Source organism: Cherax quadricarinatus, chromosome 44 (genome assembly GCF_038502225.1).
Source record: "Cherax quadricarinatus isolate ZL_2023a chromosome 44, ASM3850222v1, whole genome shotgun sequence".
In the NCBI taxonomy this organism is placed as follows: Eukaryota; Metazoa; Arthropoda; class Malacostraca; order Decapoda; family Parastacidae; genus Cherax; species Cherax quadricarinatus.
In genome coordinates, this window is record NC_091335.1 from 26,729,298 (window position 1) to 26,754,324 (window position 25,027).

General features: G+C 46.0%; 1 protein-coding gene across 3 annotated transcripts in view; it reads right to left on the reverse strand.

The window, feature by feature from the left end:
* The window catches only part of LOC128697336 (mannosylglucosyl-3-phosphoglycerate phosphatase), a 495,221-nt gene that overhangs the window by 333,682 nt on the left and 136,512 nt on the right, over positions 1 to 25,027 (reverse strand). Inside the window, exon 1 of one of the 3 annotated variants that reach the window (XM_070094212.1) lies at positions 4,575 to 4,594. The exons of the other annotated variants lie outside the window; for them this stretch is intronic. The gene's annotated coding sequence lies outside the window, so the exon portion shown is untranslated. Of the gene's footprint in view, positions 1 to 4,574; positions 4,595 to 25,027 lie in introns of those variants that run through there. 3 annotated transcript variants of the gene reach the window in all.

Genomic DNA, 25,027 nt, shown 5'->3' on the forward strand with positions numbered 1-25,027 from the left:
GCTAACACTGAGACACCAACCCTCTGCTGCTCCTGCTAGGCTAACACTGAGACACCAACCCTCTGCTGCTCCTGCTAGACTAACACTGAGACACCAACACCATGCTGCTCCTGCTAGGCTAACACTGAGACACCAACCTCCTGCTGCTCCTGCTAGGCTAACACTGAGACACCAACCCCCTGCTGCTACTGCTAGGCTAACACTGAGACACCAACCTCCTGCTGCTCCTGCTAGGCTAACACTTGAGACACCAGCCCTCTGCTGCTCCTGCTAGACTAACACTGAGACACCAACACCATGCTGCTCCTGCTAGGCTAACACTGAGACACCAACCTCCTGCTGCTCCTGCTAGGCTAACACTGAGACACCAACCCCCTGCTGCTCCTGCTAGGCTAACACTGAGACACCAACCCCCTGCTGCTCCTGCTAGGCTGACACTGAGACACCAACCCTCTGCTGCTCCTGCTAGGCTAACACTGAGACATCAACCCTCTGCTTCTCCTGCTAGGCTAACACTGAGACACCAACCTCCTGCTGCTCCTGCTAGGCTAACACTGAAACACCAACCTCCTGCTAGGCTAACATTGAGACACCAACCTCCTGCTGCTCCTGCTAGGCTAACTCTTGAGACACCAACTCTCTGCTGCTCCTGCCAGGCTAACACTGAGACACCAACCCTCTGCTGCTCCTGCTATGCTAAAACTGAGAACACCAACCCTCTGCTGCTCCTGCTAGGCTAACACTGAGACACCAACCCTCTGCTGCTCCTGCTAGGCTAACACTGAGACATCAACCCTCTGCTGCTCCTGCTAGGCTGACACTGAGACACCAACCTCCTGTGGCTCCTGCTAGGCTAACACTGAGACACCAACCCCCTGCTGCTCCTGCTAGGCTAACACTGAGACACCAACCCTCTGCTGCTCCTGCTAGTCTAACACTGAGACATCAACCCTCTGCTGCTCCTGCTAGTCTAACACTGAGACATCAACCCTCTGCTGCTCCTGCTAGGCTAACACTGAGACACCAACCTCCTGCTGCTCCTGCTAGGCAAACACTGAGACACCAACCCCCTGCTGCTCCTGCTAGGCTGACACTGAGACATCAACCCTCTGCTGCTCCTGCTAGGCTGACACTGAGACATCAACCCTCTGCTGCTCCTGCTAGGCTACCACTGAGACACCAACCTCCTGCTGCTCCTGCTAGGCTAACACTAACCCATCAACCTCCTGCTGCTCCTGCTAGGCTAACACTGAGACACCAACCCTCTGCTGCTCCTGCTAGGCTAACACTGAAACACCAACCTCCTACTAGGCTAACACAGACACCAACCTCCTGCTGCTCCTGCTAGGCTAACACTGAGACACCAACCTCTTGCTGCTCCTGCTAGGCTAACACTGAAACACCAACCTCCTACTAGGCAAACACTGAGACACCAACCCTCTGCTGCTCCTGCTAGGCTAACACTGAGACACCAACCTCTTGCTGCTCCTGCTAGGCTAACACTGAGACACCAACCCCACGCTGCTCCTGCAAGGCCAACACTGAGACACCAACCCCATGCTGCTCCTGCTAAGCTGACACTGAGACATCAACCCTCTGCTGCTCCTGCAAGGCTAACACTGAGACACCAACCTCCTGCTGCTCCTGCTACGCTAACACTGAGACACCAACCTCCTGCTGCTCCTGCTAGGCTAACACTGAGACACCAACCCCCTGCTGCTCCTGCTAGGCTAACACTGACACCAACCCCCTGCTGCTCCTGCTAGGCTAACACTGAGACACCAACCCCCTGCTGCTCCTGCTAGGCTAACACTGAGACACCAACCCCCTGCTGCTCCTGCTAGGCTAACACTGAGACACCAACCCTCTGCTGCTCCTGCTAGGCTAACACTGAGACACCAACCCTCTGCTGCTCCTGCTAGACTAACACTGAGACACCAACACCATGCTGCTCCTGCTAGGCTAACACTGAGACACCAACCTCCTGCTGCTCCTGCTAGGCTAACACTGAGACACCAACCCCCTGCTGCTACTGCTAGGCTAACACTGAGACACCAACCTCCTGCTGCTCCTGCTAGGCTAACACTTGAGACACCAGCCCTCTGCTGCTCCTGCTAGACTAACACTGAGACACCAACACCATGCTGCTCCTGCTAGGCTAACACTGAGACACCAACCTCCTGCTGCTCCTGCTAGGCTAACACTGAGACACCAACCCCCTGCTGCTCCTGCTAGGCTAACACTGAGACACCAACCCCCTGCTGCTCCTGCTAGGCTGACACTGAGACACCAACCCTCTGCTGCTCCTGCTAGGCTAACACTGAGACATCAACCCTCTGCTTCTCCTGCTAGGCTAACACTGAGACACCAACCTCCTGCTGCTCCTGCTAGGCAAACACTGAAACACCAACCTCCTGCTAGGCTAACACTGAGACACCAACCCCCTGCTACTACTGCTAGGCTAACACTGAGACACCAACCTCCTGCTGCTCCTGCTATGCTAAAACTGAGAACACCAACCCTCTGCTGCTCCTGCTAGGCTAACACTGAGACACCAACCCTCTGCTGCTCCTGCTAGGCTAACACTGAGACACCAACCCTCTGCTGCTCCTGCTAGGCTAACACTGAGACATCAACCCTCTGCTGCTCCTGCTAGGCTGACACTGAGACACCAACCTCCTGTGGCTCCTGCTAGGCTAACACTGAGACACCAACCCTCTGCTGCTCCTGCTAGGCTAACACTGAGACACCAACCCTCTGCTGCTCCTGCTAGTCTAACACTGAGACATCAACCCTCTGCTGCTCCTGCTAGTCTAACACTGAGACATCAACCCTCTGCTGCTCCTGCTAGGCTAACACTGAGACACCAACCTCCTGCTGCTCCTGCTAGGCAAACCCTGAGACACCAACCCCCTGCTGCTCCTGCTAGGCTGACACTGAGACATCAACCCTCTGCTGCTCCTGCTAGGCTGACACTGAGACATCAACCCTCTGCTGCTCCTGCTAGGCTACCACTGAGACACCAACCTCCTGCTGCTCCTGCTAGGCTAACACTAACCCATCAACCTCCTGCTGCTCCTGCTAGGCTAACACTGAGACACCAACCCTCTGCTGCTCCTGCTAGGCTAACACTGAAACACCAACCTCCTACTAGGCTAACACTGAGACACCAACCTCCTGCTGCTCCTGCAAGGCTAACACTGAGACACCAACCCTCTGCTGCTCCTGCTAGGCTAACACTGAGACACCAACCTCCTGCTGCTCCTGCTAGGCTAACACTGAGACACCAACCCCACGCTGCTCCTGCAAGGCCAACACTGAGACACCAACCCCATGCTGCTCCTGCTAAGCTGACACTGAGACATCAACCCTCTGCTGCTCCTGCAAGGCTAACACTGAGACACCAACCTCCTGCTGCTCCTACTATGCTAACACTGAGACACCAACCTCCTGCTGCTCCTGCTAGGCTAACACTGAGACACCAACCCCCTGCTGCTCCTGCTAGGCTAACACTGACACCAACCCCCTGCTGCTCCTGCTAGGCTAACACTGAGACACCAACCTCCTGCTAGGCTAACACTGAGACACAAACCTCCTGCTTCTCCTGCTAGGCTGACACAGACACCAACCTCCTGCTGCTCCTGCTAGGCTAACACTGAGACACCAACCCCCTGCTGCTCCTGCTAGGCTGACACTGAGACATCAACCTCCTGCTGCTCCTGCTAGGCTAACACTGAGACACCAAACCCCTGCTGCTCCTGCTAGACTGACACTCAGACACCAACCTCCTGCTGCTCCTGCTAGGCTAACACTGAGACACCAACCTCCTGCTGCTCCTGCTAGGCTAACAGAGACACCAATCTCCTGCTGCTCCTGCTAGGCTAGCACTGAGACACCAACCCTCTGCTGCTCCTGCAAGGCTTACACTGAGACACCAACCCTCTGCTGCTCCTGCTAGGCTAACACTGAGACACCAACCCTCTGCTGCTCCTGCTAGGCTAACACTGAGACACCAACCCTCTGCTGCTCCTGCTAGGCTAACACTGAGACATCAACCCTCTGCTGCTCCTGCTAGGCTAACACTGAGACACCAACCCTCTGCTGCTCCTGCTAGGCTAACACTGAGACATCAACCCCCTGCTGCTCCTGCTAGTTTAACACTGAGACACCAACCCCCTGCTGCTCCTGCTAGGCTAACACTGAGACACCAACCTCCTGCTGCTCCTGCTAGGCTGACACTGAGGCACGAACCTCCTGCTGCTCCTGCTAGGCTAACACTGAGACACCAACCTCCTGCTGCTCCTGCTAGGCTAACACTGAGGATGTGGGCTCTCCAACATCACCTTAACAACAAGCACGATGCCAAGTAAAAAAAAAAATTAAAAAACTTAATGTGAATAATAATTCAAAGGAACAAATACTGGGGGGCGTTGACCCCCGGAACACCAGCCAGGAAGGTAAACAGTATAGCTGACACAAGTGTTACCTCAGGGAGAGTGTCACTCTCTCACACAGCACCCGAAATGTAGGATGAGTACTTTCCTCAAAGATTAACACGGGTAAGAGTACTATACCTGCTAGCCACCTGATCAACCAGGCTATTGGTGCTAGCAGTCCAATGCGGTCCATGCATCTCGCTCAACCCAGGTATCGAACCTTGTTCTTTCGGTTGAGAGTAAGACTGAGCTGTGGGTTAAATACAGGATGGCAGCGAGTGTGTGTCTGGCACAGAGCCACTAGTGCCACCTGTATTTAGGTCAAACCTCAGATACCAGAGGTGGAGCCCCAGTGCCAATCTCTACTCTTATTATTATTAGTAGTAGTAGTAGCAGTAGCAATAGTAGTTGCAGTAGTAGTAGTTGCTGTAGTAGTGATGGTAGTAGCAGCAGCAGCAGTAATAGTAGCAGCAGCAGTAATAGTAGCAGCAGCAGTAGCGATAGTAGCAGCAGTATCTGCAACATCAGCAGCAATAGCAGTAGCTCTAGTAGTAGTAGCTGCAGTAGTGGTAGCAGAAGCAGCAACAACAGCAGCAACAGTAGTAACTGCAGTAATAGTAGTTGCAGCAACAGTAGTAGTTGTAGTAGCAGTAGTAACTGCAGTAGTACTAATAATTTCAGTAGCAGTAGTAGTAGTAATTGCAGTGGCAGTAGTAGCTGAAGCAATAGTAGTTAGTAATTGCAGTAGTAGTTGTTTCAGTAGTAGTATAGTTGCAGTAGTAATAATTGTACTAGCAGTAGTAGTAGTGGTTGCAGTAGTATAGTTCCAGTTGTTATAGTTGCAGTATTAGTAGTTGCAGTAGTAGTTATAGTTGCAGTAGTAGTAATCGTAGCAACAGTAGTTGTAGTAGTAGTTGCAGTAGTAGTAATCGTAGCAGTTGTACTAGTTGCAGTAGTTGCAGTAGTAGTAGTTGTAGTAGTTGCAGTAGTAGTAGTTTCAGTAGTAGCAGTAGTGACAGTAGTAGTAGTAGCAGCAGTAGCAATAGTAGTAGTTGCAGTAGCATTAGTTGCTGTAGTAGTAGTGATGGTAGTAGCAGTAGCAGTAACAGTAGTAGTGATAGCAGTAGTTGCAGCAGCAGTAGTAGTTGTAGTAGTAGTAGTAGTAGTAGTAACTGCATTAGTACTAATAATTTCAGTAGTAGTAATTGCAGTATCAGTAGTAGCTGAAGCAACAGTAGTAATTACAGTAGTAGGTGTTTCAGTGGTGGTAGTAGTAATTGTACTAGTAGTAGTAGTAGTAGTAGTAGTAGTTGCAGTAGTTATAGCTCCAGTATAGTCGAGTAGTAGATGCAATAGCAGTAGTAGTAATCGTAGTAACACTAGTTGTAGTTGCAGTAGTAGTAGCTGCAGTAGTAGTAGTAGTAGTTGCAGTACTAGTTATAGATGCAGTAGTAGTAACTGTAGCAGTAGTACTAGTTGCAGTAGCAGTAGTAGCAGTAGCAGCAGTAATTGCAGTAGTAGTAGTATTTGCAGTAGTAGTAGTAGTAGTAGTAAAAGTTATAGTAGTTGCAGTAATAATAGTAATTGCAATAGTAGTAGTAGTAGTACTGTGTAGAGGCCAGTCACTGGTGGTGTGGGCATGGTCTGCAGACTGATAAGTATCGGGATACCCAATGACCGTGCAAACACTTACATACACATGTGATGTGCGTGTGTACGTGTGCGTACATGTAGTGTTTAGTGTACATGTAGTGTGTAGTATACATGTAATGTGTAGTGTACATATAATATGCCGGTCATCTCTGCCATAAGACATTAGAGACCACACAAAAATGTACAAGAATTAATACTACAGTAGGCTTGCTGGCCCATGCTAGGCAGGTTAAACTTACACCCACTCATGTACTCGTCCAACCTGTATTTAAAGCTACCCAAGGTTCTTTAGTGACGCTCCCTGGGAATCTGTTCTACTCATCTACAACTCTATTGCTAAACCAGTGTTTTCCTCTATATATTTTCTCACTCTTGACTCACGAAATCGTAATGACACGATTGCAAACAAACCATACCACGGGTGGGGATAGAACCCGCGATCAGAGAGTCTCAAAACTCCAGCCCGTTGCGTTAGCCACTGGACCAGCTAGCCACAATAAGATTCGTCCAACTAGGTATATTTCTACACCATAGGAAGGTTAGCATAGGCACCACTGTGACCACAAATGCAAGTTTTTACAGACGAATCTCCAGCTAGCGTGGCCGTGACGAACTCTAGCTCAAGTCCCCTCAAAGCATTTGTGATCACAGTGAGTCATGTTGACGGCTTTGAGGGGACTTGAGCTAGAGTTCGTCACGGCCACGCTAGCTGGAGATTCGTCTGTAAAAACTTGCATTTGTGGTCACAGAGGTGCCTGTGCTAACTTTCCTATGGTGTAGAAATATACCTAGTTGGATGAATCTTATTGTGGCTAGCTGGTCTAGTGGCTAGCGCGACGGGCTGGAGTTTTGAGACTCTCTGACCGCGGGTTCTATTCCCGGCCGTGGTATGGTTTCCTCACTCTTATTTTTACCATCTGGAATCATGGCCAGAGAGCTTGGAATACCAAACCAGGGAACGGGTGGAGCTTGAACTCATGGCAGATAAGTTCTGAAATTCAGGTCAGAGTGCTAACCACTAGACCAGCTTGGAATGATAAATTAGACACATTTGCAACATTTGGGTATCTCTATTGCGGAAACGTTTCGCTACACTGACTTCATCAGTCCTATACATAGAAGAATGGTGAAGATCGGGAGTTTGAGGTTATCAGTCGACTGATAACCTCAAACTCCCGATTTTCACCATTCTTCCATGTATATTACTGATGAAGTCATTGTAGCGAAACGTTTCCGCAATAGAGATACCCAAATGTTGCAAATGTGTCTAATTTATCAACTTGTCGGTTTTCAGAAGCATATGTCAACAGCTTGGAATACTCTTACATTCTGCTGTGTTTATATTGCATAATAAGATGTTCTTGTGCTAGTAACTCAAGGTGGAGTCTTAGCAGTGACGTTGCTGGCTCTCCAGGACTTATTGCTGCTAATATTAGAAGATTCTACATACACCAAACAATGCAGTGTTTGTAAACACGGTGGTCAGGCAGGGACCACACGCTGCTCACACCCAGCCACTCACAACACTGCGGCTAGGCAGGGACCTTACGCTGCTTACACCCAACCACTCACAACACTGCGGCTAGGCAGGGACCTTACGCTGCTTACACCCAACCACTCACAACACTGCGGCTAGGCAGGGACCTTACGCTTCTCACACCCAGCCACTCACAACACTGCGGCTAGGCAGGGACCTTACGCTGCTCACACCCAGCCACTCACAACATTGGGGCTAGGCATGGACCTTACGCTGCTTACACCCAACCACTCACAACACTGCGGCTAGGCAGGGACCTTACGCTGCTTACACCCAACCACTCACAACACTGCGGCTAGGCAGGGACCTTACGCTGCTTACACCCAACCACTCACAACAACAACCAGCATCAACAAACATCTGTTGTTGCTTAGTAGTTTTGGCTATTATCTTCCCCAAGCCATGTCTCAGACCATACCTCCTAGGGTGCTAGGGTATACTGACAGCAGGTCTCCTAGGGTGGTAGGGTATACTGATAGCAGGTCTCCTAAGGTAGAATATACTGACAGCAGGTCTCCTAGGGTGGTAAAGTATACTGAAAGCAGGTCTAGGGTAGTATACTGGCAGCAGGTCTCCTAGGGTTGTAGAATATACTGACAGTAGGTCTCTTAGGGTGGTAGGGTATACTGACAGCAGGTTTCCTAAGGTAGTAGAGTATACTGATAGCAGGTCTCGTAGGGTAGTAGAGTATACTGAAAGCAGGTCTAGGGTAGTATACTGGCAGCAGGTCTCCTAGGATTGTAGGGTGTGGCATGCAAAGAGTACGTAACCTTTATTCGGAGCATGGACACACCCTCATTTACAGGCTATCTCCCCCAACCAGCGAACCAGGTTGCTAAGAGTTGATGATGGGGCCCCATCGTTCAACTAGTGACCAGGTTCTAGCCAATAAGAAGGTGGGATTGACAATCGCAGAGGTTATGTGGATACCGCTCTCCTGTCTGCCCTTGTCATTCCCATTCTAGAGCTGGTTGAAGCACGGTCTGCTATCTTGTGGCTTCTATTTCTGCCTTGCTTTCCGTGGAGTGCACTATATTTATCACTGTACATAGTGTACATATTGCTGTTATAATTGGTGAAGGATAATATAAGTCTAAACTTTTTCTACTGTGTTTATTTGCTCCCATTACACCTGGGATAACAGGCCATTTGAAATCCTAGGTTGTAATATGGGGGCCTGTCCGGGAGCTGGACTTAGAGAAACGGTTGAGCTTAGGGTGAAGCTTGTAGCAGGAACATTGTGTAGCTTGCTGTTTCGCTTCGCTTTACAAATTTTGCGTGTCAGTTGCTTATGATCAGCCTTGCTATTGGGTGATCGTTCAACAGCTCGCTACTAGCTTGTTCAGTGTGCTCGCTTCGCTACGGTCAATCTTGTGTACAGTCGGCTTTGCTTGTATGCGTATTCTGCAATCGTACTGTGCATAGCTAAGCGTGTTCTGCAAATTAACGTGTTACGTTGGGGTATTCGTACTGTGCATAGCGAATAACTTATGCCACCTAGACGAGTCAGACGCCTGGTGTCGGCATATACTTTGCATAACCTACCTAAATTGTCCCTACAGCGTTGTTGGCAAATTGCTCGTTCCATTGGCATTCCCTATAAACGCACTCTCACAGCTGCGCAACTGCGTTCACTTATTGCTGACATACTTATTGAAGAAGAGATGGCACATCAAACTCCTCCCTCTACGGGAGCTAGGGAAAAAACTCTTATGTTCTCGCATGAGGAAGATGATACACCTACGGAGCAAAATGGTCAGTATGGTGCAGCTGGGTTGTCTCGAGGTGAATCAGCGTCGTTGGCACTTGAGCTGGCAAAAATCACGCTGGAGCAAACTAGGGAACAGAGAGCATTCGCAAGGGAAGAATTTGATAGGGAAAGAGAAAGGAGGCAGTTTTCGCATTCTGTAAACGATTTCAGTTTACAAAAAGCAGTACAGCTTGTTCCCAGCTTCAATGAGGCCGAACCAGAGCAATTTTTCGAAAGCTTCGAAAATCAGGCTCGAGCCTTGAGGTGGCCGGAACAGCACTGGGCAGCGTTGGTTCATACAGCATTATTGGGTAAGGCACAGGAATTTACGTCGGTATTAACTGACGCTGAATTCTCTGATTATCAAGTAGTGAAGACCACAGTGTTGGGAGCATATACATGTATCCCAGCTAAATATCGTAAGACCTTCAAATTGAACAGGCGGCAGCTTGGTCAATCCCTGGTGGACTTTGTGAGACAGCAAACCAAAGCTTTTACCAGCTGGTATAAAGCGAGTGGTGTCTCTAACTTTGAGGAGCTGGTGCAGCTTATTCTGATTGATAACCTGCTGGAGTCTGTGGGACCAGAGGTTCGTGTCTTTCTGCAGGATCGTGACTTAACCACTGCATTGGAGGCGGCCAGGTTGGCTGATACCTTCGAAACGAACCGCTCCTTGTCCGAGCGGTCCCGTCTCTCTTTTCAACAGTCTGGCGTGAGCAGAGATCGACAACATTGGAGAATGAAGTGCCAGCCGGAGGGAGAGCGTCTACGTCATCCAACCAAGTCACCTGGTGAGCCACGCTTCTCAACATATGGTCCCCCTGCGGAGAGGCAAACTACTTATGGAGCATCTCGACAACAATATCCAGAGAGGCACCAGCCAGAACGACACCACTTGCAACGTCATCAGGGAGTAAAGGGCAAGCCTGTCGTCTGCTTCAGGTGCAATAAAGTAGGTCACATCAGTTCCAACTGCCCCCAAAAACCTCAACCCATCGGGAAAATCTCTAATATCCCTAGTAACATGTCCCCTAGAGAAGTAGAAAAAGGTATGGCCCCTTATTATTGCGAAAGTCTTATTTCCCTTCAGGAAAACTCAGAACCAACTAAAGTAAATACCTTTAGAGATACTGGAGCATATTGCTCACTTGTCAGAGAAGGAATATTACCCCTTTCAGAGAATACTTCCTTGAATTCCTCAGTTTTATTGGAAGCCTATGGAGGAGCTATATATTCAGTTCCTTTGCATAAAATTTATGTACAGTGCAAATATTACACTGGGTACTTGACTGTAGGTATCTCAAAAGGATTTCCCATGAAAAATGCCATGTTATTACTGGGTAATAACATTACTACTGTTACTTCGTGTCCTGAACCTATAATGATTAATGCTTCTCCAGTGTTGGCCATAACTCGGGCAACATCCCAAGGGTTGTCTGGGGAGAATGTTGACCTATCCTTGGACGACTCCGATCTCGGAATAGCCACGTTGTTTTATGAGACACACCGGCCGGAGTCTCGTAAATCAAGTGAACAGACCCCGATCAAGCCTTCCTATTCCCAGGTTGCAGGATTGCCAGATGTCTCTGTTTCCATGCCCGAGGGACTGTCCTTCCGGGAGGAACAACGAAAGGACCCTTCTTTAAAATTCGCTTTTCAGGCAGCCATGGGTAAATCCTCTTGGGGTCATCCAGTCAAGTATGAAGTTAAAAATGATTATTTGGTTTGCACTGAGACTGGTAAGGAGAAAGAGGGCCGGCAATTATACGACAGGTTAGTGGTTCCAACCAAGTATAGACCTCAGATATTAAATATAGCTCATAACACGTCATCAGGAGGTCACTTAGGAATTACAAAAACCTTGTATAGAATCACAAAAGAATTTTATTGGCCAAAATTAAAGAAAGATGTGAAGAATCATATTAGGTGTTGCCGAGAATGTCAGCAAGTTGGAAAACCTGGACATTCCATTAAACCTGCACCTCTCCAACCCATACCTGCTGATGGAGAACCTTTTGCAGATTTAATTATAGATTGTGTAGGTCCACTACCTAAGTCAAAGTCTGGAAATCAGTATTTATTTACAATTATGGATAAAGTAACCAGATATCCTGAAGCGATCCCAATGCGTAGTATCAATACTAAAGCTATTCTCAAAGCTTTAACAAAATTCATTTCTTGTTTTGGCATTCCTAAAACTATACAAAGTGATCAAGGTACTAACTTCACTGCCAAAGCATTTAGGGAAGTATTAACTAGGTTAGGGATAATTCACAACTTATCCACTGCCTATCATCCTCAGTCCCAAGGCGCCTTGGAAAGATTCCACCAGACATTAAAAACAATGATGAGAAGTTTTTGCATGCACTTTCCGACAGATTGGGATGAATCTCTACCTTTGTTGCTGTTCTCAGTACGGGAGACGGTGCAAGAGTCTACAGGGTATAGTCCGTTTGAGCTGATCTTTGGGCACAATGTACGAGGTCCTCTTCGGGTGCTCAAAGAAGGATGGATGGGAGAAGACGTAAGCTCAGCACTCTACAACCCGTCTTCAAGGTTGCAGGTGGCACGTGAGTTGGCCACGGCTAACCTAAAGATAGCTCAAAGTAAGATGAAACAGAGGTATGACAAAAGTGCACAATTCCGCTCCTTCCATCCAGGAGACAAGGTGTTGGTGCAGGAACCTATACCTGGCCACACCTTGAAAGCTAGATATACGGGACCTATGCAGATTGTAAGTAGATTATCTGATTTAAATTATGTGGTAGCTCCCATTGATAAGACCTCAAAAACAAAAACTTACCACATTAATCAAATCAAGGCCTTTCATACACCAGATAAAGTCCCAGTAATGACTCTGTCCTCTACCTCTGAGGACGACTCTGACTCTTTGCACTCTATCTCTGAAATTAATACTAAACTTTCAAATTCTGTCCTCCTCAAGGATCCTAGCCCGTTAATGGATGGATTATCTGAAATACAAGCAACCAATTTAACTGAGCTTCTACAGTCATATCCTAATATTTTTTCGGATGTGCCGAAAAAATGTACGTTAGGTTACCATGATGTAGATGTGGGAAAATCTAAACCAATTAAACTCTCCCCCTACAGAGCTAATCCTGAAAAGCAAAGGCTACTTCAGCAGGAAGTAGACTTCTTGTTAGAACATGGTTTAGTGGAGGAGTCATCTAGTCCATGGGCTTCACCGTGCATCCTAGTAAAAAAGGCTGATGGAGGGTTTCGTATGTGCACAGACTACCGTAAAGTGAACGAGGTCACAATCACAGATGCTTACCCTCTTCCTCGTCTGGATGACGTAATTGACTTTGTGGGTAAGGCTACTTTTGTGTCCAAATTAGATCTCCTTAAAGGTTACTATCAGGTACCTTTGACAGATAAGGCGAAGGAAATCTCTGCCTTCGTGATTCCAGGAGGTCATTATCAGTATACAGTTACCCCCTTCGGAATGAAAAATTCCCCCTCTTCATTCCAGAAACTCATCCATCAGGCTATTAAAGGACTTGAAGGCACGGCAGCATACCTAGATGATATTGTTGTGGTGTCTGATACTTGGGATCAACACCTACTTAGACTTAAAGCTCTGTTTGAGACCTTTAAGAATTCCCAATTAACAGTTAATTTATCTAAATCTTCCTTTGGCCAGGCCACTATCACTTTTCTAGGCCATGAAGTAGGTAGTGGTAATGTTGCACCTAAACTTGCTAAAGTTCTTTCAATTAAAGATTATCCAGTTCCTCATGATAGGAAATCTCTTCAACGTTTCCTAGGCATGATAGGATTTTACAGAAGATTCTGTAAGAATTTCTCAGATATTGTAGCCCCTCTTACCTCTCTTACCAGTCATAAAGTTCCCTTTAATTGGACGTCAGATTGTAACACTGCTTTTAATAAAGCAAAAAGATTATTGTGCTCTGCACCCATTCTCCTGTCTCCAGACTTCTCCAAACCTTTTTCATTACAGGTTGATGCTTGTGAGTCTGGGGTTGGGGCGGTACTATTACAAATCGGGAACAAGGAGCTGCAGCCAATCGCATACTTTTCAGCTAAGTTCCAGCCACATCAGAGAGCTTACTCTACCATTGAAAAAGAAGCCCTCGCGCTGGTAATGGCTTTGGAACATTTCGATGTTTATGTGGGCCAGACATCGCAGGTGGTCACAGTCTACAGTGATCACAACCCGTTAGTCTATCTCCAAGCCATGAAGAATCACAACACAAGGCTTATGCGTTGGACGCTCAGGCTGCAGCCCTACAACCTAAAAATAAATTATATTGCCGGCAAAGAAAATGTGTTGGCAGACTCTTTGTCAAGAGTCTAGTTTAATATTTTATTTAGGTTAGGATGTATTTGTGGTAACCCCCCTTTCAAGCTCTTTTTTTTATCCCCTGATGTGGGGGTTTTTTTTAGTGAAGGGATACGGGCTACCGTCCGCTTGTATCTTGGACCTATGTTGGCCTATCTGACTGCTGTCTCACTCTGAGTTTAGGGTTTGGCTTTTGGTCACTAGGAAAGCTGAGCTCTATCTAAGAGTTGGATGGTGGAGAGGATAGGCGGTCCCATTATTTGGTGCCATGGCGGCACGGTTACCACTGGGAGGTGGCAGCCTAATCCTGAGCCTTCTCGGGGGTGGGGGTGTGGCATGCAAAGAGTACGTAACCTTTATTCGGCGCATGGACACACCCTCATTTACAGGCTATCTCCCCCAACCAGCGAACCAGGTTGCTAAGAGTTGATGATGGGGCCCCATCGTTCAACTAGTGACCAGGTTCTAGCCAATAAGAAGGTGGGATTGACAATCGCAGAGGTTATGTGGATACCGCTCTCCTGTCTGCCCTTGTCATTCCCATTCTAGAGCTGGTTGAAGCACGGTCTGCTATCTTGTGGCTTCTATTTCTGCCTTGCTTACCGTGGAGTGCACTATATTTATCACTGTACATAGTGTACATATTGCTGTTATAATTGGTGAAGGATAATATAAGTCTAAACTTTTTCTACTGTGTTTATTTGCTCCCATTACACCTGGGATAACAGGCCATTTGAAATCCTAGGTTGTAATATAGGGTATACTGACAGCCGGTCTCCTAGGGTGATAGGGTATGCGGACAGCAGGTCTCTTATGGTAGCAGAGTATACTGACGGTAGGTCTTCTAGGGTAGTATGGTATACTGACAGCAGGTCTCCTAAAGTAGTAGGGTATAATGAGAGGTCTCCTAGGGTAGTAGGGTATACTGAAAGCAGAACTCCTAGGGTGGTATATACTGGTAGAATTTATACTGACAGCAGGTTTCCTAGGGTAGTAGAGTATAATGACAGCAGGTTTCCTAGGGTAGTATACTGATAGCAGGTCTCCTAGGGTAATAGGGTATACTGACAGCAGGTCTCCTAGGCTAGTATACTGACAGGTCTTCTAGGGTAGTAGGGTATACTGACAGGTCTCCTAGGGTAGTAGGGTATACTGACAGCAGGCCTCGTAGGGTAGTAGGGTATACTGACAGCAGGTCTTCTAGGGTAGTAGGGTATACTGACAGGTCTCCTAAAGTAGTAGGGTACACTAACAGCAGTCTCCTAGGGTAATAGGGTATACTGACAGCAGGCCTCCTAGGATAGCAGGGTATACTGACAGCAGCTCTTCTAATGTAGTAGGATATACTGACAGATCTCCTAGGGTAGTGGGGTATACTGACAGCAGACCTCGTAGGGTGGTATACACTGGTAGAATATATGACAGGTCTCCTAGGGTAGCAGAGTATAACGACAGCAGGTCTTCTAGGGAAGTATACTGACAGCAGGTCTCCTAGGGTAGTATACTGACAGGTCTCCTAGGGTAGTAGAGTGTACTGACAGCTGGCATCCTAAAGTAGTAGGGTATACTGACAGTAGGTCTTCTAGGGTAGTAGGGTATACTGACATGAGGTCTCCTAGGGTAGCTGGGTAAACTGACAGTGTTGGGAGGGTTCGTGGAGATGTGATGGTTGGAGTTAAACTCACTTGTTGGATGGTAACACTTATATTAGCAGAGTGTGAGAGGGGAGCCCAGACTGCCTGTGCTGCCTGTTCGTAGACCTAAGCGCGGAGTGAGGAGGAAGCCGGGAGCGCAGCGCTCACATGCGGCATCACATGCCACACATGCTAGTCACTGAGCCTAGCAAGGGGTCAACTATGTAAAACATATGGATGATACTATGATACTCCGATAACATATACATATACAGGGGATCAGCAACTATGCTGACAGCTCGGTCATGTTACATATGTCGTCTCGACATGCAATACTATGCTATAGGCTGAACAGGCAGGTGGCTCTGGGCTGATACTATACAATAGCAAAGACGTATGTAACTTAGGACTAATGGATGGGAACCTAATGGGTGGTATCATAATTCATTATGAATTATAAGAACAAATCATAGTATAATAAAGGATGGAATTGATCGATCGATCTGTATTCATGCACTGTACGGATTCTGAGGAAGAATATACATGTATATATTTACAAAGGTGAAAGTAATTAACAGCAAAGACATATCTGGCACGCACAGATCATTACTGCTAAATTCTCAAAATTCGGAGAGAACATGAACACAAAAAAATAAAAAAATTCTGAAAACTAATCAGCTAATAATAAACACACAGTTGACGACTTCATTCACCTTGGACATCTAATTATACAGACTATGTACATTTAAACCCAACTCTGCGAGGGTAAGATTTACATATGCAGAATGGTTATCATCTTTGGGAGGATCGAATTCCTTAGCAATGGCTAACACATGCCTTGACTGAGGGAGATCTGAACAAGTATCTACAAAAGATACAGCTACATTCACTATTGACTGTGGAATTACTAACTGGTATACTCTTCTGCTTGACGTACCCAACTCAGCGTGTCATACAGTAATTCCTCGCTCATTACAAAGTCACTAATGGGTGCTGGTGGCTTCACAGTCAGAACAAGATCTTCCTGGAGCAGGAATTGAATCACACCAGACCACAAGGGATCGGTTCTTTCTTACTGGAGGAATGAACAAACTCGGTGGAGTGGATCAGTTTTCAATTTTGTGTGTGTGTGTGTGTGTGTGTGTGTGTTCACGTTCCTCCAAATTCTGAGAATTTAGCAGTAATGATCTGTGCATGCCAGATCTGTCTTTGCTGTTAATTACTTTCACCTTTGTAAATATATACATTCTTCCTCAGAATCCGTAGAGTGCATGAATACAGATTGATTGATCAATTCCATCCTTTATTGCATCATGTGACGTCACACATGCTAGTCACCGAGCCTAGTAAGGGGTCAACTATATAAAACATATGGATGATACTATGATGATAACATAAACAGGGGATCAGCAATTATGCTGACAACAGTAGGTCTCCTAGGGTAGTAGGGTATACTGAGAGCAGGTCTCCTAAGGTAGTAGGGTATACTGACAGCAGGTCTTCTAGGGTAGCAGGATATACTGACAGGTCTCCTAGGGTAGTAAGGTATACTGACAGCAGGTCTCCTAAGGTAGTAGAGTATACTAACATGTCTCCTCGGGTAGTAGGGTATACTGATAGGTCTCCTAGGGTAGTAGGGTGTACTGACAGCAGACCTCCTGGGTGGTATATACTGGTAGAGTACACTGACAGCAGACCTCCTAGGGTGGTATATACTGGTAGAGTATACTGACAGCAGACCTCCTAGGGTGGTATATACTGGTAGAGGAAGCTAACAGCAGACCTCCTAGGATGGTATATACTGGTAGAGTATATTGACAGATCTACTAGGGTGGTATATACTGGTAGAGTATACTGACAGCAGATACTACAAGGGTGGTATACACTGGTAGAATATATACTGACCGCAGGAATAACTTCTTTCAGAATAAATCAAGACAGTAAGATGATGACTGGTACTGAAGTTTGTAAGGTTAATCTTACGAGGGACGTAGCGGATTACTTTAATGTTACCAAGTCTTCTTTATACACAAACAACCCTCACATAGAAGAATAAAAATTAGAACCATGTTTCGGTCCGGTAATGTCGTATCAGTCCAGTAGTGTCATTTCGGTCCGGTAATGTCGTTTCGGTCCGGTAATGTCATTTCAGTCCGGTAATGTCGTATCAGTCCGGTAATGTTGTTTCGGTCCGGTAATGTCGTTTCAGTCCGATAATGTCGTTTCAGTCCGGTAATGTCGTTTCAGTCCGGTAATGTCGTTTCAGTCCGGTAATGTCGTTTCAGTCCGGTAATGTCGTTTCATGTCGTCCAAGTCAAACTGAAACAACACCCTAATATTCCCTCTCCTGTGTTCGGGTTATCTGTGTACTGTTCCAGTCAGGGAATTGTAATTTTTTATTCTTTAAGAGGCACATAAGTTCCCCCGTCTTCTAATAACATGTTCATTTTTCCACTATAATCTACCTTGTCCATAATTACTATCACATTTGCTTTGGCTGTTTCGTAATGTGAAGTCCAGGATCTTTCCTTAATTCATGGTATATATAACTTAACAAACCTTTCAACACAATTGTCTTGGAGAAGTCTGAGCAAAGCAACACAAATGTCCTCAAAGATTTGTTAAGTTATATCACGAATTAAGGAAAGATTCCAGACTTCACCTTAAGAAACAGACTAAACAAATGCGATAGTAATTATGGAGAAGGTAAATTACGGTGGAAAAACAAACATATTAGAAGACGGGTGAACTTACGTGCCCCTAAGTTTGTTTTATCGTCTGAAAAAGTGATAAATTTGCGCTAAAATAAGCGATATTAAAGCAGATCAGTGGACTAGAGATTGAGTCAGGAGCAGCTGCAGACTTGGGTTGTTGATGTTGAGTGTCAGAGTTGACGCAGCGTAAATGATGCCAACCTCAGACTGCGTAAGAAAAAAATGCGTTTTATATATATATATATATATATATATATATATATATATATATATATATATATATATATATATATATATATATATATATATATATATATACAGAGATATATATATATATATATCTATATATATGCAAAACAACCACTCTGAAAGAATAGAGAAATTCCAAGCGCTTTCGTGACTACTCACATTATCAAGGAACTATGAAAGTAAAGCATCCAAGGAAGCTATATAAGGGGGGTCTGGCCGGCACCTCACTATCAGATCCCACAACGGTTTAAACACCTGACGCGCGCCGACCCAACTTGGATAGGTCCTTGGCACAACTCGCCCCTTGTGCCAAGGACCTATCCAAGTTGGGTCGGCGCGCGTCAGGTGTTTAAACCGTTGTGGGATCTGATAGTGAGGTGCCGGCCAGACCCCTTATATAGCTTCCTTGGATGCTTTACTTTCATAGTTCCTTGATAATGTGAGTAGTCACGAAAGCGCTTGGAATTTCTCTATTCTTTCAGAGTGGTTGTTTTGCATATTCTGAAATCACCTGTTTACTGTGATCTTATTGCATATATATATATATATATATATATATATATATATATATATATATATATATATATATATATATATATATATATATATATATATATATATATATATATATATATCAGTAACACTGCGACTAGCCGAGGATTCAAACCCATGTTGTTTTGGTACGCCTCATGGTGAGCAAAAATCACATGACGCTCTAACCCACAGGACCACGCAATCCTACAAGAATCAAGCACCCAACACCCAAGCACAGTGTTTTACCTTGATCCGAGAATGAAATCAGCTCAGAGGCACCCACAGCACCGTATGTCCTCGGATCAAGATAAAACACCTAGCTCTGCTGGGTACTTGATTCTTGCAGGATTGTGTGGTTCTGTGGATTAAAGCATCATGTGATTTTCGTTCACGAGGCGGGCCAAAACGACATGGATTCGAATCCTGGGCTAGTCGCAGTGTTATTGATTCAGTACCACTTGTTTGTGGTTAAAATAATATATATACTGCTCGTGGAGGCTAGTACACCAAACGGGGATTAGAATGAAATTAGCCCAGAGGCACCCACACCATAGTATGTCCTCGGATCAAAGTAAAACACCTAGCTCTGCTGGGTGCTTGATTCTTGTAGGATTGCACAGTTAGAGCATCACGTGATTTTTTGCTCACCATGAGGTGGGCCAAAAGAACATGGTGTCAGTAGTCTTAATGATTACTTGTGTAGTATACTATATTATAGATAGGCTCCCTGGCTAGCTGTGACGCCATGAGCCCCTCACATGTGAGCAGGTAGCGAGAGGCCTCCGTCTCAGTTCCAAACTAGGCACAGTAGACTCGACAGGCAGGCCCCCCCCCCTGAAGACTCTCACATTATATGCCTAGAACATCCCACGTGTGCATTCTTTCACCTACATCTCCTTGGCGAACCCCCTCCGACAATGGTGACAGCAGTGGGATAGTATAATAAAAGAGATAGAAATGATCGATCGATCTGTATTCATTTGATCTACGGATTCTGAGGAAGTATATTTACAAAGAAGAAAGTGTTTAACAGAAAAGGCAGACTTGGTGCACACAAGTCTTTTACTGTTAAACCTCAGAATTCGGAGAGAACATGAACACCAATCGATTTCTTTTTTATACTATTCCTGTGGTATATTGTGGCTTACCAAGCCACCCCGGCTTAAAATCACGTGAGCTGTGGCTGTGGTGTAGTGTGCCAGTCATATGCCTCCTAGAACATCCTACATGTGTATTCTTTAACCTACATCTCCATGACAAACTCCCTATGTCAATGGGTCCGAATCCTCGGCTAGTCACAGTGTTCTTATTTATTCAATACCACTCGCTCGTGGTTACAAATATATATATATATATATATATATATATATATATATATATATATATATATATATATATATATATATATATATATATATTATAGACACACATGGTGGTTATTATGAGGTCTGGTAGTAACTTGTGACGTCTGACACTTAGGAAGATAAACAGAGTTGTGTATCTTTTTTTCCTCAACTTTCCCTTTTATTCACTAAATGTTCAAATGAACGTTTTTAAAATCTTTATCTAAATTATACAATGGACTTTTCATATATCGATGACTACAATTGTTTACGATTATAAACATATTTTTTTTTATCTTATTTAGTGGCTCTTTTGTTGTTGATATTCATTACTAATAATACTGAAACAAGTTTTCCATTAATAATAGCAACACGCCTCTCATTGCTTCCATCAACACGGTTTCTAACTTTTGTTTTATTATTATTATTATCATAACTAAACTCTGTTTTGTTATGCTGGAAAAGCTGTCTGACACATACAGGTGGTTGTGAAAGCCATGAGAACCTTAAAAAAAATCTGCTGTGTGAACGTTATTAGTTGTGGACACCTCACGTTCTCCACCTTCACTCATCCACTGTATATTCGGATTCCTTCATCATTCAGTTCATCAAGATCATCTTTCAATATATCACTATTATCAACGGTATTCGGATTTATAACTGCGACATGCGAAGAGTGCGTTAAAATTTATTTGACATGTCGCATGTGTGCCCATGTTGGCATGTCATGTGTGCCCATGTTGGCATGCCCTCCCGACCAGTGAACCAGCAACTAAACCATTAAAGAGTATAGCAGTTGGGAGCCCACTGCTATGCTAATTGCTGGTTCATTCAGCTAATCACGAGAACGCCCACGAATTCTCTGAAGCGACGCTTTGCACTGGTGAAGCGGAATAAGCCAGCTTCCTGCCATCCTGGTCGAAGACACTTCTCACCTTGTCTCTTGCTTACAGTTTCCCTGTTGGAAATACTCGCTGTATATAGTGTAAATATACTTATATATAGTTGGTGATGGAATACAATACTCCCAATATATATATACAGTGGACCCCCGGTTAACGATATTTTTTCACTCCAGAAGTATGTTCAGGTGCCAGTACTGACCGAATTTGTTCCCATAAGGAATATTGTGAAGTAGATTATTCCATTTCAGACCCCCAAACATACACGTACAAACACACTTACATAAATACACTTACATAATTGGTCACATTCGGAGGTGATCGTTATGCGGGGGTCCACTGTATATATATATATATATATATATATATATATATATATATATATATATATATATATATATATATATATATATATATATATATATATATATATATGGAGGTACCACCTCTAGAACTGTCCTGGGGACCCTCATCCTCAGAGAAACGAATAAACTTGCTTCAGGGAAAACTCAAGGTTCTCCCTGAAGCTGTTTGAGAATTTTCTCCTACCACCCCCTATATTTATTTTATTTAAAGACAAAATACATTGACAAAACATTCACAGATACAATAGAAAGCAAAACAACATAGGTAACTCAGAGCTACATCTCGAATACTTCGTCCAGCTCCCTGGCAGTGGGCTGCATGCCCAGAATGTTTCAGGCATTTCCTCTCTGGATCGCAACACTGAGTCTCTGAAAGAGAAAGCTGGTCGCCCTGTGGTCCTTGGTTTCTATGATGAGCTTTTCACCCAGCTCTTTGAGGAACTTTAAAGCATTTTTTTTTCTGCCCTGTCTTTTGTTTTGTCCCTACAATGCCTGTTGAGTATTTTGCGGACTTGCTTACGAACATGTACTACAGGCCACACGGGACTTCACCTGTACTTGTAACCTGGGGTGCCTGTCCTGCAGCCATTGTCCTCTGCACTGTCGCCTGCCTGTGTGTGTTGCGTTGCAAGCCTGATTAAATTATTACGTGCTAGTGCTATACGGTATTTGTGTGCTGATCACTGATACAGGTTAGTGCTGTGTTGTAGTGTTGGCTGGTTATGCCACCAAGGTGTGCTAGGTGTTTGGTGACAGTGTAAGTAAGTAAGTTTATTTAGGTATACACAAATACAGTTACATAGAATTATCATACATAGCAGCATATAAAGAACCTAGGATAACCCAAAAAAGTCAGACAGAGTGACTTATTTCCATTGGGGTATACCCTGCAAAATTTGCCCAGACTATCTCTGCAGCGCTGCTGGCGAATTGCTCGTTTAATTGGCATTGATTAACGCGCTCTTAATGTTGTACAGCTTCGTTAGGTGTGTAAGAAACACGTTAAGGTCTGACTCGTACAGTATGGAGTTCCAACCTGGTACCTCGGTTACTATGGGAACTTTTACTCGCCACTCCTCGCTTCGATTCTTACGATTCTTACTCGTAATGTGGGTATAGGGGACAACCTCCCAAACACATGCAGGACAGCTTTCTACCCGTGGAAATGGGAAAGGAGGAAGAGGGGGGGGGGTGAACCAGGCTTGTCTCGGGACGAGTCAGCTTCAATACACAAATAAGCCGCACACAGCAGCTTACGACGACGTTTCTCTCCTATGTGCGGGTTATTTGTGTATTGTTCCCCCCTCAAGGGGGTGAGGGGCTCTTGATCTAGGGAAGTGGATCTGTGCTCTAGTTCCCTGAATTAAGCCTAATACCTTCCATCCTCCCCACAGGCGCTGTATAATCTTACGCCCCATAATAATAATAATAATAATAATAATAATAATAATAATAATAATAATAATAATAATAATAATGATAATAATAATGATTTGCATTGTTCTTGTCACGGTATTGTGCCTTTTTGTTCTTTTTTTCAGTCAGTTTCGTTAGAGCTTGAGTTAACGAATACCAATATCTTTGTTTCTATAAGTACATGTACAAGGTATACAGTCCTGGCTGACATCACTGACATGTAGCTGCTGGTACTGGTGTAGCTGCTGGTACTGGTGTAGCTGCTGGTACTGGTGTAGCTGCTGGTACTGGTGTAGCTGCTGGTACTGGTGTAGCTGCTGGTACTGGTGTAGCTGCTGGTACTGGTGTAGCTGCTGGTACTGGTGTAGCTGCTGGTACTGGTGTAGCTGCTGGTACTGGTGTAGCTGCTGGTACTGGTGTAGCTGCTGGTACTGGTGTAGCTGCTGGTGCTGGTGTAGCTGCTGGTGCTGGTGTAGCTGCTGGTCCTGGTGTAGCTGCTGGTACTGGTGTAGCTGCTGGTACTGGTGTAGCTGCTGGTACTGGTGTAGCTGCTGGTACTGGTGTAGCTGCTGGTACTGGTGTAGCTGCTGGTACTGGTGTAGCTGCTGGTGCTGGTGTAGCTGCTGGTGCTGGTGTAGCTGCTGGTCCTGGTGTAGCTGCTGGTACTGGTGTAGCTCCTGGTGCTGGTGTAGCTGCTGGTGCTGGTGTAGCTGCTGGTACTGGTGTAGCTGCTGGTACTGGTGTAGCTGCTGGTACTGGTGTAGCTGCTGGTGCTGGTGTAGCTGCTGGTGCTGGTGTAGCTGCTGGTACTGGTGTAGCTGCTGGCACTGGTGTAGCTGCTGGTACTGCTGTAGCTGCTGGTGCTGGTGTAGCTGCTGGTACTGGTGTAGCTGCTGGTACTGGTGTAGCTGCTGGTACTAGTGTGGCTGCTGGTACTGGTGTAGCTGCTGGTGCTGGTGTAGCTGCTGGTACTGGTGTAGCTGCTGGTGCTGGTGTAGCTGCTGGTGCTGGTGTAGCTGCTGGTGCTGGTGTAGCTGCTGGTGCTGGTGTAGCTGCTGGTGCTGGTGTAGCTGCTGGTGCTGGTGTAGCTGCTGGTGCTGGTGTAGCTGCTGGTACTGGTGTAGCTGCTGGTACTAGTGTAGCTGCTGGTACTGGTGTAGCTGCTGGTACTGGTGTAGCTGCTGGTGCTGGTGTAGCTGCTGGTACTGGTGTAGCTGCTGGTACTGGTGTAGCTGCTGGTACTAGTGTAGCTGCTGGTACTGGTGTAGCTGCTGGTGCTGGTGTAGCTGCTGGTGCTGGTGTAGCTGCTGGTGCTGGTGTAGCTGCTGGTGCTGGTGTAGCTGCTGGTACTGGTGTAGCTGCTGGTACTGGTGTAGCTGCTGGTGCTGGTGTAGCTGCTGGTGCTGGTGTAGCTGCTGGTACTGGTGTAGCTGCTGGTACTGGTGTAGCTGCTGGTGCTGGTGTAGCTGCTGGTACTGGTGTAGCTGCTGGTACTGGTGTAGCTGCTGGTACTGGTGTAGCTGCTGGTACTGGTGTAGCTGCTGGTACTGGTGTAGCTGCTGGTACTAGTGTAGCTGCTGGTACTGGTGTAGCTGCTGGTACTGGTGTAGCTGCTGGTGCTGGTGTAGCTGCTGGTACTGGTGTAGCTGCTGGTACTGGTGTAGCTGCTGGTACTGGTGTAGCTGCTGGTGCTGGTGTAGCTGCTGGTACTGGTGTAGCTGCTGGTACTGGTGTAGCTGCTGGTACTGGTGTAGCTGCTGGTACTGGTGTAGCTGCTGGTACTGGTGTAGCTGCTGGTACTGGTGTAGCTGCTGGTCCTGGTGTAGCTGCTGGTCCTGGTGTAGCTGCTGGTACTGGTGTAGCTGCTGGTACTGGTGTAGCTGCAGGTGCTGGTGTAGCTGCTGGTACTGGTGTAGCTGCTGGTACTGGTGTAGCTGCTGGTACTGGTGTAGCTGCTGGTGCTGGTGTAGCTGCTGGGACTGGTGTAGCTGCTGGTACTGGTGTAGCTGCTGGTACTGGTGTAGCTGCTGGTACTGGTGTAGCTGCTGGTACTGGTGTAGCTGCTGGTACTGGTGTAGCTGCTGGTACTGGTGTAGCTGCTAGTCCTGGTGTAGCTGCTGGTAGGGTGTAGCTGCTGGTACTGGTGTAGCTGCTGGTACTGGTGTAGCTG